Below are 12,401 nucleotides of genomic sequence, written 5' to 3'. Positions count from 1 at the left end.
TTTAAAATGCCAGAGGATAGCTGAAATTGAACCTCAGTTATTTCTAATTGAACGCAGCTGACTGTCGGACATTGGCGGTGAAAGAATCAAGGTGTGCAGTTTTGTAGGGCAAGGTCGCAAACATCAGATTTTAAAATCTTCGATGCTTAGGGTCCTAATTAAGTGCATACAAAGAAGGAATTATGAACACCGTTGACATCTTTGGCAGCTTTCAGAAGGTGAATGACCTTTGAGAGGGCGGTCCCCCAAACCGTTTTCTCCCCTCCTCGCTGCATGGCTAATTGCTGTTAATTCGAAATGCAAATTGACGATCGGTTTTCCTCGTGATAGCTACGCAACAGCGCACGCGTCGAAAGTGTTTGTGCACGTGTTGCGGTTTTGACTCACTTGTATCTCAAGCAGCAATGTTTCAGTCGTCGCGTTCAACACGCGCCAAACAAAAACATCATACTGAAATAGTCCGCAGCAACTAATCATGTAAAGTTCGAAGTAAAAAAAGTTACGTTGCAGTCCGCGGAAAAACAATGACGAGAGTTTCTGGCGCGTTTGGTGCAAAACTTATTCAATTTATCCTTTTATGTCACTTTGTGCTCTGGAAAAACAAGTTCCGTCCCAAGACGATGCTTTATTCTAGTCGATGATGCAACGGTTGAGCGCATTTTCTCTCACTGACACTTTCGTCAAGTGAATTATCTTGTCATTTGTGCAAAGCTCTTTTAGACGCCTATTGCATAACTGATTGTCATACATTATTCAGATTACGAATAGGTTAAAGACCCGTGGAATTGCATCACAGACAGACTCGACATCTACTGTGTATTATCGCATCGACAGCACAGTGGCGCTAAGTTTTGTGTTGCTTTCGGAGTTCGATTGTCGGTTGTCAGTGATCACGCGCAATCACGACGTTTCGTAATTTGTTTCGTCCATACCAACGTTTTATAGCAATAATGACATCATTTTCGGATCGCTAATTGAATACCACTTTATTGAGCTGTTTTTGATTGTGTCAAGTAAATAACATCACCAGATGCAACTTTCTGATAAAAGCGGCTTTCGCGTAATTCCCATTGTCCTACCCTGTCCGGGCCATAAGGAATTAGTTTTTCCTTCGTAATTTAGCCTCAACGATCACAACCAGACAGCAGAAAATGAATTTTTCGGCGACGAATATGACTTCTCGTGGCCTATCAAATCATAAGCGGTGTAAGCTTCCAGGGTCAGCCAAAATGAGCTCTTCGTGAAAGGGGGCGTAGGTAGGCGATCTCTTGGTGGACAGGCAGGCATTTTCCCTATTATTGGGGAGGGGGTGCATCTTTTCGCTCAGCGGTCAAAGTCATATGGACAGACAGTGAGCGTTGTTCGGTGTTTTATAAATTTTATAAATTTTCTTATCGTTTAAGTTTGCCATCAGTGCACTGATAGTGAGGCAAATCCGCACGACACACAGAATGCATTGCGCGGGGGGGGGGGCTATATATTGTAGCGGGTCAGGAGCAGTAGGGAGATTTTCCATCAGTTGGGAGAGAGGGAGCGCTGAGGTTTCCTGTTAAGGAGATGGGAAACTAGATGGCGAGTGGCAAAGTTTTCAACTTCTGTCGGGAGAGTAATCTGAGTAAGTTTTACTTTGTCTTCCAACTTCAATGTTCAAAATATCTTAGGGACTGGTCAGTTTCTTCGGCCTGGGGGGCCGGTGGATTATTTTTTGCCGACGTCAAAAAGTGGCTGACCCCCCCAATTCCAAATTTTGAATACAGGGTGACCCCCTATTCAAATTTCGAAAACAGGGTGACCCCCCCCCCCGCACGCGACATAGGTGAAACAAAAGGTGGACATAAATTATATATATATATATATATATATATATATATATATATATATATATATATATATATATATATATTTATATATACGTATATATATTATATTTTACATTTTACATATATTTATATTTAAATAGTCATTCTATGTTTTATAATGAAATTGTTAACATGTCAGTTGTAAGATAGGAATTTCAAAGTGTCAATCTTAAAGTTTGAATACAGTACATTTTGAATGAGCTGTATTTTGAATGAGTTGTGAATGTATTTCACACTTTCTATGCTTAACCAGATGTCCTGAACTGTTGTACAGAAATGGATGTCAATCATTAATATCAAAGAGGAAAAAGCAGTGAATCAAAAACTTTGATGGGTGTTAAGACTTGCCAACCATCCAATCAAATCTCCTGAGGAGCCATAGAGAGCTTTTTTAGCCAAATCTGATGTGTACAGTGTCTGAGAGGACCTTTTCTTGTAACATTGAAACCATAAAAGCACAGCTAATAATGACAAAAACTGCCTTTTTTAACTGTTATTTTGTTCATAAAAAAGCATCTTTCTACAGAAAACCTCTGACACAAAGGAAAATAATTGCATCAATGAGAAGGAAAGATATCTTGTCATTTTTCTATCTCTAAAATAAGTCACTGTATCAAATATATATTGTGAAATATTTGTGCATGTTGCTTTCTCATACTGAATTCTCATAGAGAGAACAGAAAAGTATCAGGAATTTGTCATCCTTTTCATATGAAATGCAGATTTCATAATGTACACTTCCACTTTGTAAAAATCAAGATATCTCTGATTTATTAAAGTATGGCGCCCGAAGGGCGCGCCGAAAAATATGAAACATCGTGATATCTCTGATATATATGCCTTGTATATTAAAATCATGCACCTGAAGGGCATGCTGAAAAATGTCTGATATATTAAAGTAATGAGCTTGAAGAGCACGCTGAAAAATATTGAACATACAGATATCTCTGATGTATGTATGCTTGATATGTTAAAGTTGGGCGTGCTGAAAAATATGACTGATTATTAAAGTTACGCGCCCGAAGGGCGCGCCGAAAAATACAACTGAATGATGAAATTTGTGGCTGACACTAGCATTTTAGGCAATGATGAGCCTGTGTCAAAATTCAAAAACACACTGACCCCCCCTATTGGGTATTTCAAAAACATGGTGACCCCCCCTATCACCAAAGTCAAAAACAGGGTGACCCCCCCCATGAATCCACCGGCCCCCCCCAGGCTGAAGAAACTGACCAGTCCCTTAGGAGGGTAAATTTAGATTAACGAACAACTCTGGATAAAATTCTCTCAAAATTGACCGGTTTACTGATCTTGAACTCTGTACAGGTATAAACGTAAGCCTAATACACGCGGGTATATGTCCAGGGCAACGTGAACCAGTCCTGCGCCGTCCATTGAGAATGACTTTCCTTTCCGTAAAGCGCGCCGTAAAACCGGAAGCGCGTGACGTAGAAAGCGCGCCATTGTAAGTTGTTTAGAGTAACGAGTGCAAATGTGTTTATCTGAAACACTCACGAGCTAGCTTAGTCACAACGAGCGCGGATGTGGAATCTTGAAGGCGTTAGTTCGAGTGACTTGTGACTTAAGGTAGTAGTCGCTTCGAAGATAATGACTTAAACTTTTGCTCAAGTTTTTCTTAAGGAATCTTTCAACCATTCTCTTTCAAAATCAAGAATAAAAATTGGTGGTCACCGTACAAATTTTGGAATCGCAGTAAAAATTACCCAAGATTTACCGATATTTGACATTCAAAATGGCCGCCATCCCTGAGTTAACTCTATGGAGAAAAATCAAATTCTCGATTTTCAAAAAACAAAGGCGGTGAAAGTTTTGCTTACTAAAAGGGCTTCAAAATGAACCCCCACAAGTGGTAGATCAGAAAATATTGAAAAAGTTTGAATTCCCGGGGGCGCATTCTGCTTTAACGAAAATACCAGCTGGAAAGCGACGTCTTCTGAAATATATTCCTACCGTTCGGGAAAAGCGGTTGCTCAAACGACAATGGAAGAGGGATCTCTCCTATTTGAAGTGTTAAATCTGTGCCTGGACACATACATTTATTGTTCGGAGTTAAGAGTTTTAAATTAATGCAACGCTTGTGTCAGTAGGATTCGCAGAACCTCAAAATCAATCACCCATTGACAGCGTCAACGTAATCAATGAATGTATACGGCTATTTGCGTCAGCGCGACGGCTTACTGGCTCTCGAGGAAGCAAACAAGCGCACCCAAACAGACAACAAAACTAATGAGAAACCTATAGACAGACTCAATCTTCAAATAAAGGCCTAATTTGATTCTCTTCTGAAACAGTGGGCTGTCTTTATGCCTGAACAAAGATGTGTGCTGGGCTAATGCCTTGCGACCATATGTTGCGTCACATCTATACAATTGTCGGCTACAGTGATTCGGTAAACCCCTAGACAACCGTTTTTTTTTATTTGTCGGGAAGAGAAAGTAATTCGTCGGCGCAGGTGGCGCTTGGACGGGAGGGGGGCAGCTGCGAATGACATTATATTTTTAGAGCTTTAAGTAGAGAAAGTAAAATTCTTGGTGTCGCATATATTTACCTAAACAAACGAAATAGTTTTAAAATTGTCAAAAATTAGACAGAAGGCTGTCAAGTTCTTGTGGTTGTTTAATACCGTGATTTATGGTTTGCGAGCAACCAATCAGCCATGTCGTCTCTTCCCACTACAACTTCAACGCGCGTTCTGTACCGCGCTACTGTAGTTTGCGGGTCATGATAAAAATGTGCTCGCGCGAAGAGTAGGTTGCCATTCTTCGCGCCACGCAACTCTTGATTTTTTGTGATGATTGGCTTAGTTTTGTATCGTTAACGTTCGACGATAAAGCATTAAAGCCCCCCTCCTTCAAACACAATTCATTGTTGACGGTATGCGGTGTTGTTGTTGACAAATGAATTCTCCAGTCACGATTTAAATTGAGTCGTCAACAATAACATCAGACATATGGCGCAGACACAGGCTGTATTGGTCAGTCGAAGGCTTCGCATTTCAACGTGACTTTAGGAGTTAAGGTAGTATGCGCCTCGAAATTAAAACACTTAAACTTTCGCTCACATTTTCCTCAAGAATCTTTCGACCATGGCACTCTTATCGTTTTCGAAAATCACGCATGATTTGCCGAATTTGCTTTTTTAATAGGTCACAGTGAGATAAAAATTAAAAAATAAAATTGGTTCCCGACTTACTCCAATTCCTAGGGCTTGTTAAAGGTATACTGTCATGTTCCAATTTTGCCACAGTTACAATGAAAAGTGAAAATCTAACCAATCACAGATTTTCAGCGGGTGGCTGCTTTTTAAAAACAGCACCCTCAAATGGGCATTTTGAATAGCAATACCAATGAACGCCCCTTTGACCATATATGGGCATATTAAGATTACAGGTGACTGTATACCTTTAACAGAAACACAATTTGTTTTCTTTACGCCTCAAACAATGTCATGCTTGGATGTTTTTTCACAAGCTACGACAAATAATCACCGGATATGTCTGATCATTTGACAAGTCAATTTTTTTATGAAACGATTTTTTTGGCAATGGTTCCGAGAATGTGAAAATGTGTGAGCGTTCAAGTGTGTAGTGCGCGTACTTGGTGTTCAAGTTGAGATGTTCGTTCTATCGATTGAAATATGTGATGATTTAAGGACCTAAAAAACTAAAACATTTCAACCATTTTTCGCTTTTCAGATGAAATCAAGTCATCGGATGACGAACTGCGAGAGAAAACAAGCGACTTCCCGTTCCAGCTGTCCCCCAACGATGTCATGCTGACGGGTTTTAAAGAATGCGCCGAGGAAGCCATTCGCTTTCTCGTCGAGGAGGAGCACCTCTCACCTGACCATCCGTTGGTGGCGCGACTCTCCGCCCATCTGAAGAAGCTTCAAGGTACGCTGGAGTTCAACACAGCCATGCAAGAACACACCAGTATATTCTCGTTTTCAAGGAGCGACGCCCCGGCATTACCACACCAGGAAACGCTCCGTCGGCAATGCCCTGTTTCGGACCAGGGACCTTTGCCGCCTCTTCACGTTCCGCAGCCACAAAGGACGTTGCCCGCCACGACCCTCGGCGAACTCAGGATTGATACGGGACCTCTCTATACAGTCGCCCCGGCCACCCTCGCTCAACGGAGCGCTTACCCGCCCCGACTCCAATCACACCATCGGCTGCCCGGCTGAGCAGTATTCTGTCCCCCGCTTCGTCGACGAGCTCTTCCACGACGGTTGGGTCGCCAACAGCTCCCAGCCTCACACCGATGTACGCCTACGTACCAAGATACGCGTACCCTTTGGTGCCGCAGATCTATCTGGCAAGCCCACCGGCTGTGACCAGTCCCGTGGCCCAGCATCCTCACACCCCCGCCGTTGCGGCAGGCTCCGCTTCGAGTGGCAGCTCTCCCTATGTCATGGCCTGGTTGCCACATTCCAACGCACAGTGAAGCTCCGTCTCCCAATTGAAACCAGTATACGACAAACAGATGAACCCGACAGAACAATTCCATGTAAATAATAATATGATATCTACCAAACCCTATAACTGGCAGCCCCAAGCTTAGGGCAATGGACAATAAGAAGTGCGTAACGGCTTTTTGGCCGTCACCGACCAATCGCGATGCTAGGGAGCACCACTATGACATCAGTCCACTACGCACTATCACAGGCAGACCAAACCAGACTCGAACGTTGTGAAGTCAAAAGCACAATTAATATTTCCAGTCATTGAAAATTTAAAATTGTAAATATTCAGATTTGCGATCAAAAATCAATATTACAGTGATAGCACGATGTTATATATATATGTATATATATATATATATATATATATATATATATATATATATATATATATATTATACATACGTACACACACACACACATATATATATGTATATATATATATATATATATATATATATATATATATATATAGTGTGTGTGTGTGTGTGTATGTATGTGTAATGTATGCATATTATACATACGTACATACACACACACATATAATTCAGCACGAATTAATTCGATGTATACACCTGCTTGAAATGGATGTATCAAACCTGTCAGTGAATATAAAACAAAAGTAGCGCCGCTACTACCCGTGAGGGCTCGTTAACTGCATCGTAGTTTCAAGTTAACTCAGTGTATGGTTGATTTAGTATATACACTATCTGTATGTCACGACTGACTTAAAAAGTCATGAGCGTTTTTTATTATTCTTATAGCGTTTTCCTTGTAGGTGCACACGAGAACTTCTTGAACGAGTTTTATCTTCTTGACCATTTTTCGAACGGATACCTTACAAAGGTATTAACACGTAGTAACGATGTACTGCAAATGTATTTTTATTTTTTTCTAGTCTTTTTGTGTCAAACACGTTTGCTATAACGAATCAAGGAATTTTTTTTCATACAGACACACTTCTCAAGACGCCTGAGATATTCTCAGCAGCGAAGGTCAGACCTACGATTCAAAATTCGTAATAGCAACACCTGCCTGATCAAAATCACTCAAAAATCGGTGTTTGTAGCTTAATGCTTCTAGTGATGGCGAAAGCAGCCTTAATTTTAGATGTGCAGGGTTTGTGTTATCTCAACAACGATAGCGGTTCAGTCGTACCCGATTGAGCGCCCTCTATTTAGAAACGTATACTTTATCAATGGTAGTTGTATCATGCAAATTTGTTTGATCGAATTAACGAGTGAAGGTTGAGGCTGAATTTTTTTTGTTTAGTCGGAAATTTTGACCGGCGAGTTCGTTCCACCCGCGGTTGGAGCGTCACACCCTCGCGGCGTCGTACTCGTTTGAAGTTTTCTAGGTAGTGGGAAAATTTTCTTTTCTAAAATTTTGTCTTTTTTGTTTGTTTCCACGGTTCAAAACACGGAGTAAAATCGTAGGTCAGATATAGAATATGTGATTAGTCTTTACGTTAATGGTACAATAGACCACAACTACGCCATTGATCGCCTGCATCCCGTAGAGTGCAATTCAAAAACTGATTTATTTTTTCCCTCCAGTGTTTTTCTCTTACAAGCTTACGTCAAATCATAGACCCTCGAGAAAAAACGTTTTTCTCGAGGGTCTATGGTCAAAGCCTCTTCGTTCCACAAATAGTTAATGCACCTGACTTTGCACGTACACAGTGTATAAACAGTTGTCTTGTAACATGTGTTCGTAAGTGCATGAATTCATTCGACCACGCAGACAGCAATACACAGAATCTCATTTTTTATCAGTTTTGCTATCTGTATCTGAACTCTTTATGTTTTCTCTCAGAACTGATATCCAGTTATTTTATTGCAATCATAGTTTACTGTAATTTCTTTCTAATCAATCACTGCCAATCGCTCATTGAAAATCTTTCATCGTTCACAAATAAGAAAGTTGAGAAACTGCCGGAGAAAAGTCTAGCTATCCTCCGGAACTTGTATCATCGTGAGCACTTTGCGTCGGAGGGCGCGCGCCCCCAACGACAAGTAACCGCAGAACTTTCGAGACAAGCTTTGTAAAATATAGTTCATTTAATTCTACCTCGAAAACCGAAGTCATCGATGGATTATAAGTAACTTTTAGTGTTTTATTCATAGGTTGTGAAATATTTCAATGTGTATTGTTTTAGAGATCGACTTTCGCATTTGTAAAACAGTTTATACGATATCTGGTGCAGCTGTAATGTGTATATTTTGGTATTTGATGGCTGATTATATTCGTAGAGGGTAAATTTTTTCAGTGGAACGTTTTACCCCTTTAAGAAATTGCTGTCGGAGAGAAGATCTCCAATTTGTTAGGACATGGCAATCGCCATGCCCTTCCAGTACGTAAAGTAACTTTCTCGTTGCCAGCACAGAATATTTCTTTCTTCAAAGAGTTTGCAATTTGTACGAATGTTATATAATTTTGTCGATGTATAATTTTGTACGACCACAATGCGTTTGTGTTGTCGTGCTATATGTTTCACAAGTTAAATATTTGTACTTTTTGTCCTGTCAGTCAGTACGTCTTTTCTCTCCGTATACTCCCGCCTGTCTGTCTGTCTGTCTGTCTTGCCCTGTCTCTCCCTGTCTCTCTCTCTGTCTCTGTCTCTCCGTATACTCCCGCCTGTCTGTCTGTCTGTCTGCCTGCCTGTCTCTCCCTGTCTCTGTCTGTCTTTCTCTGTCTCTGTCTCTGTCTGTCTGTCTGTCTGTCTGTCTGTCTGTCTGTCTGTCTCTGTCTCTCTCTCTCTCTGTCTCTCTGTCTCTCTCTCTCTCTCTCTCTCTCTCTCTCTCTCTCTCTCTCTCTCTCTCTCTCTCTCTCTCTCTCTCTCTCTCTCTCTCTCTCTCTCTCTCTCTCTCTCTCTCTCTCTCTCTCTCTCTCTCTCTCTCTCTCTCTCTCATAGCGTAACCTCACAATCCGAGAACGAGGTTTCTATGGGAAGACATTCTTTGTACAAATTTCCTTTTTTTGAAATTGTAGCATTTTAGTAGCAGCAATAATGATCACTGTATAAAATTAGACTATCTTGTTGATTTTTAACATGACGCTGTGAAATGTTAATTTTTCAGGTTTTTTGCCATTTCTATATCAATATTATTTGTTGAAAATGTAAACATAATTTCCGTCTTTAGTGTTGAAAACTTGAATTGGTTATAAACGCTGCGCGGCAAGTGATTGTTACACTTGTAAATGTCTTTAGATCAATGTACTTAGCTGAAAGAGGTTAGGATCAGATAAACTACGTTTGAAGAAGCTAAAATGGAGCAACGTTGTCGGTATATGAACACTCATCTCTACTGCCCTTCTGCGTCCAGATCGACAAAAATATATTTCGATCGTGGGAAACCAAATTGGCGTATATTTAACCACATCGAACAACTGTAAAGGAACATTAGATGCTTTAGCAACGATACTATACACAGACCTGTTTTCAGGACATGAATCGGGTTTAGAAAGTAGAGAGCAGAACGAAAAAAGGACTATATGCGCATGCGATTACTCACTTATCGTAAATTTGTCAGGATGGTAGCAGAAACCGACAAGATGCGCCTTAGAGACGTACATAAATCATGTTGTCAACGAGTAACAAGCTTACAGGCACAGTGTTTCAAAGCTCTGCAAATGACGCGGATTTTCAGGACTGTCCTAATAGCAAGATTAATTTTAATACTTACCACCCTCGTTTTCATTTTTTCTCCACGAAATATTATGTCCATAGACTTGAGGTTCTGCAATGACCTACCGTCCGTTGAGACATAGACCCTCGAGTTTTTTCTCGAGGGTCTATGGTTGAGACTAATGTCTTATCAATCGTATGTATGCGCATGCGCGACATACAAGACCAGAGGACCTGCCTGTACGCTGTCATCGTCATAATGGGCATTTTCTCATTTTCTCCACCCCAGCAGCAATTCCTAATGACAATCACATCATCTGCTTGTCTTCATTGTCGTTTAAAAGTGTCTTCAGCAACTTTGCCGTTATGTAGCGAGTAAGAAAAAAAACTAATTTTCATAAATTTTTGATAGAAAGCGGACGATTAATGTAGTTTTCGTATAAAGTTGCGAAGCTGTTTCCCGCCTCTGAAAATAGCTATGTAGCTGACTTGAGCGCCACCATCGGTCATTTCTTAATTTTTGAGTCGAAGTAAAATTAGTCTTCCTGTATCAAGTAGCGGTAAATCGAATATCAAAAATTTAATTTCATTTTTACTGACGATGTGATATAAATAATCAGAAAAGAGGGTTATTTTTATTTTTAATAGGAACGTCTTTATCCGAATTTTATCTTAATATGCATTGTATAAGTTTTGCTTTTTCAAAAAGTTTTGATGAGCTTCTATATGAAAAATATATATATATTCATAATTGTAGAATAAAGTTTATCGAATTAAGTTTAAGTGCATTTGCGTGTTTTGTAGAACTTCCCTAGACTTGCTCCAAGTCTGTGGGCATATAAATATCATGATAAATTCAAGGAATGAACCGCAGCAGACTGAAAGGCTGGGTGGTAGTCTGGTGCTTAGATCGTGGAGTGAACGCCTTGCCCACATGCTTGACCGGACGGTAACTGCTATGGCGAGACAAGCCAAGCGACTTAGGGCCAGGCTAGAACTTCCCCTCTGCATACAATATGAATGATTGCCAATGGTTCATTGTATAAAATAGTTCGGACTTTCACAAGAGCGCCCACAAGCACTTTTTGTACAAGACACAGTCCTTCCGTGGTTACAAATGACTCACCGTAGATTTACATTCTGTTTGCTGGCGTCGAGAAGCCGAGTGCTTTGTCTGATTTTTGAGAACCTTGTTGCTCATAATCAGACATCCATGAATGGATTTCCGTACGTCCAATACAAATTTCTATAGATGCGATATAATGAAGAAAATGGTTGTCAGTAAAATAGATCAGAGTATAAAATATTGGCAAGTCAGTTGGCAAGTCACCTACACACAAAAACACCGGTAAAAATGAAGTTTTTTAAAGTTCAAGTCAAAATTCTGTAATTCTTAAAAGGTGTGCACAAACCATCCCAAAGTAAAATGATATTTGTCTTCTAGGATAAAATGTTGATTTTTTGTGACAAGGCCAGAGTAATAGGCTGTCGTTTTTTTGCCAGTACATTTGGTGAATATTGGTATATCTAGCTACTTGAACCAAGCTGATCAAGAAGCTCGCTTTTGTTTCCATGGTGACGACGGTGCCAATGCTTTTTTTTCAGAATCTGTGCCTGTGCTGTGCGGGGTTTGCTCATGCGCAGCAAATTACGAGGAATCGATCGGGAAAAATATCCGTCCCCTTCGATGAACAATATTGTGATTTAATATTTCTTTTCTGTTTTTTTTAATGAAATGATTCATTCTCCTGACTGCAGTCTTCTTCTTTCGCTTCTGGGACCACTGGTTTTCGTCAGTAAGTTTGAGTGCGCTCTGATGAACTTTGTGAAGGGAAGAATACAACACGATCACAGAACTCTTATTTTTTTACAATACTTCGCTTCAAAATATGCTATTTTTGTGAAATCATTTTCAGGTTTGTCAAGTAAATTCAGTTTTCGTCGCCCTTTCTCGGTGAAAAATGAAAATTTAATTTTCCCCATGGAGTTAACATAGAGAGTAAGTTTGTGGTAATTTTTTGTCTAGTTGCAAACTTTCGCTTATTACATGCCTCGATGTGAGTGCAAATCAGTGCATTGATTTGAATAGGAACATCCGGGGAGTTAGCGGGCCGGTGAACGATGTACTGACCGATTTCCATGGTAACCCGGTCCAGTGAAGCCCTTCGACGTTTTCGACGTCAAAGTTGACGCTTAACGCTAGATGTAAAATATCCATGCGCGAACTTCTATTTTGATTTTCGTTAAAATCTGTTTGATGCTAGTTGATAATCGTAAAATTGCTTGAAAATGCCCTGCATGTAACTAAATGGCATATAGCATTGACTGTGAAGAGGCATGTAATAAAAATATTATTGCCTGAATACATGGGTTTATGTGCCCTCGCAGCAGGAGACAATTTGCCCTCCTGGCGTCGGGCAAATTGTCCCTGC

General features: G+C 40.3%; 1 long non-coding RNA gene and 1 pseudogene across 1 annotated transcript; one reads left to right on the top strand and one right to left on the bottom strand.

Moving 5' to 3' along the window:
- The window catches only part of LOC139142515 (hairy/enhancer-of-split related with YRPW motif protein 1-like), a 53,123-nt pseudogene extending 46,394 nt beyond the window's left edge, over positions 1-6,729 (top strand).
- Positions 6,730-8,803: 2,074 nt separating this feature from the next.
- On the bottom strand, positions 8,804-9,040 carry LOC139142516 (uncharacterized). The gene is made up of 2 exons (XR_011554411.1): positions 8,979-9,040; positions 8,804-8,922 (listed from the first exon to the last, which is right to left on the bottom strand). It is a non-coding gene; the product is annotated as an uncharacterized lncRNA (long non-coding RNA).
- Positions 9,041-12,401: the final 3,361 nt, after the last annotated feature.

This window comes from Ptychodera flava, chromosome 10 (assembly GCF_041260155.1).
Source record: "Ptychodera flava strain L36383 chromosome 10, AS_Pfla_20210202, whole genome shotgun sequence".
NCBI lineage: Eukaryota > Metazoa > Hemichordata > Enteropneusta > Ptychoderidae > Ptychodera > Ptychodera flava.
This window is presented reverse-complemented; position numbering and strand designations above follow the sequence as displayed.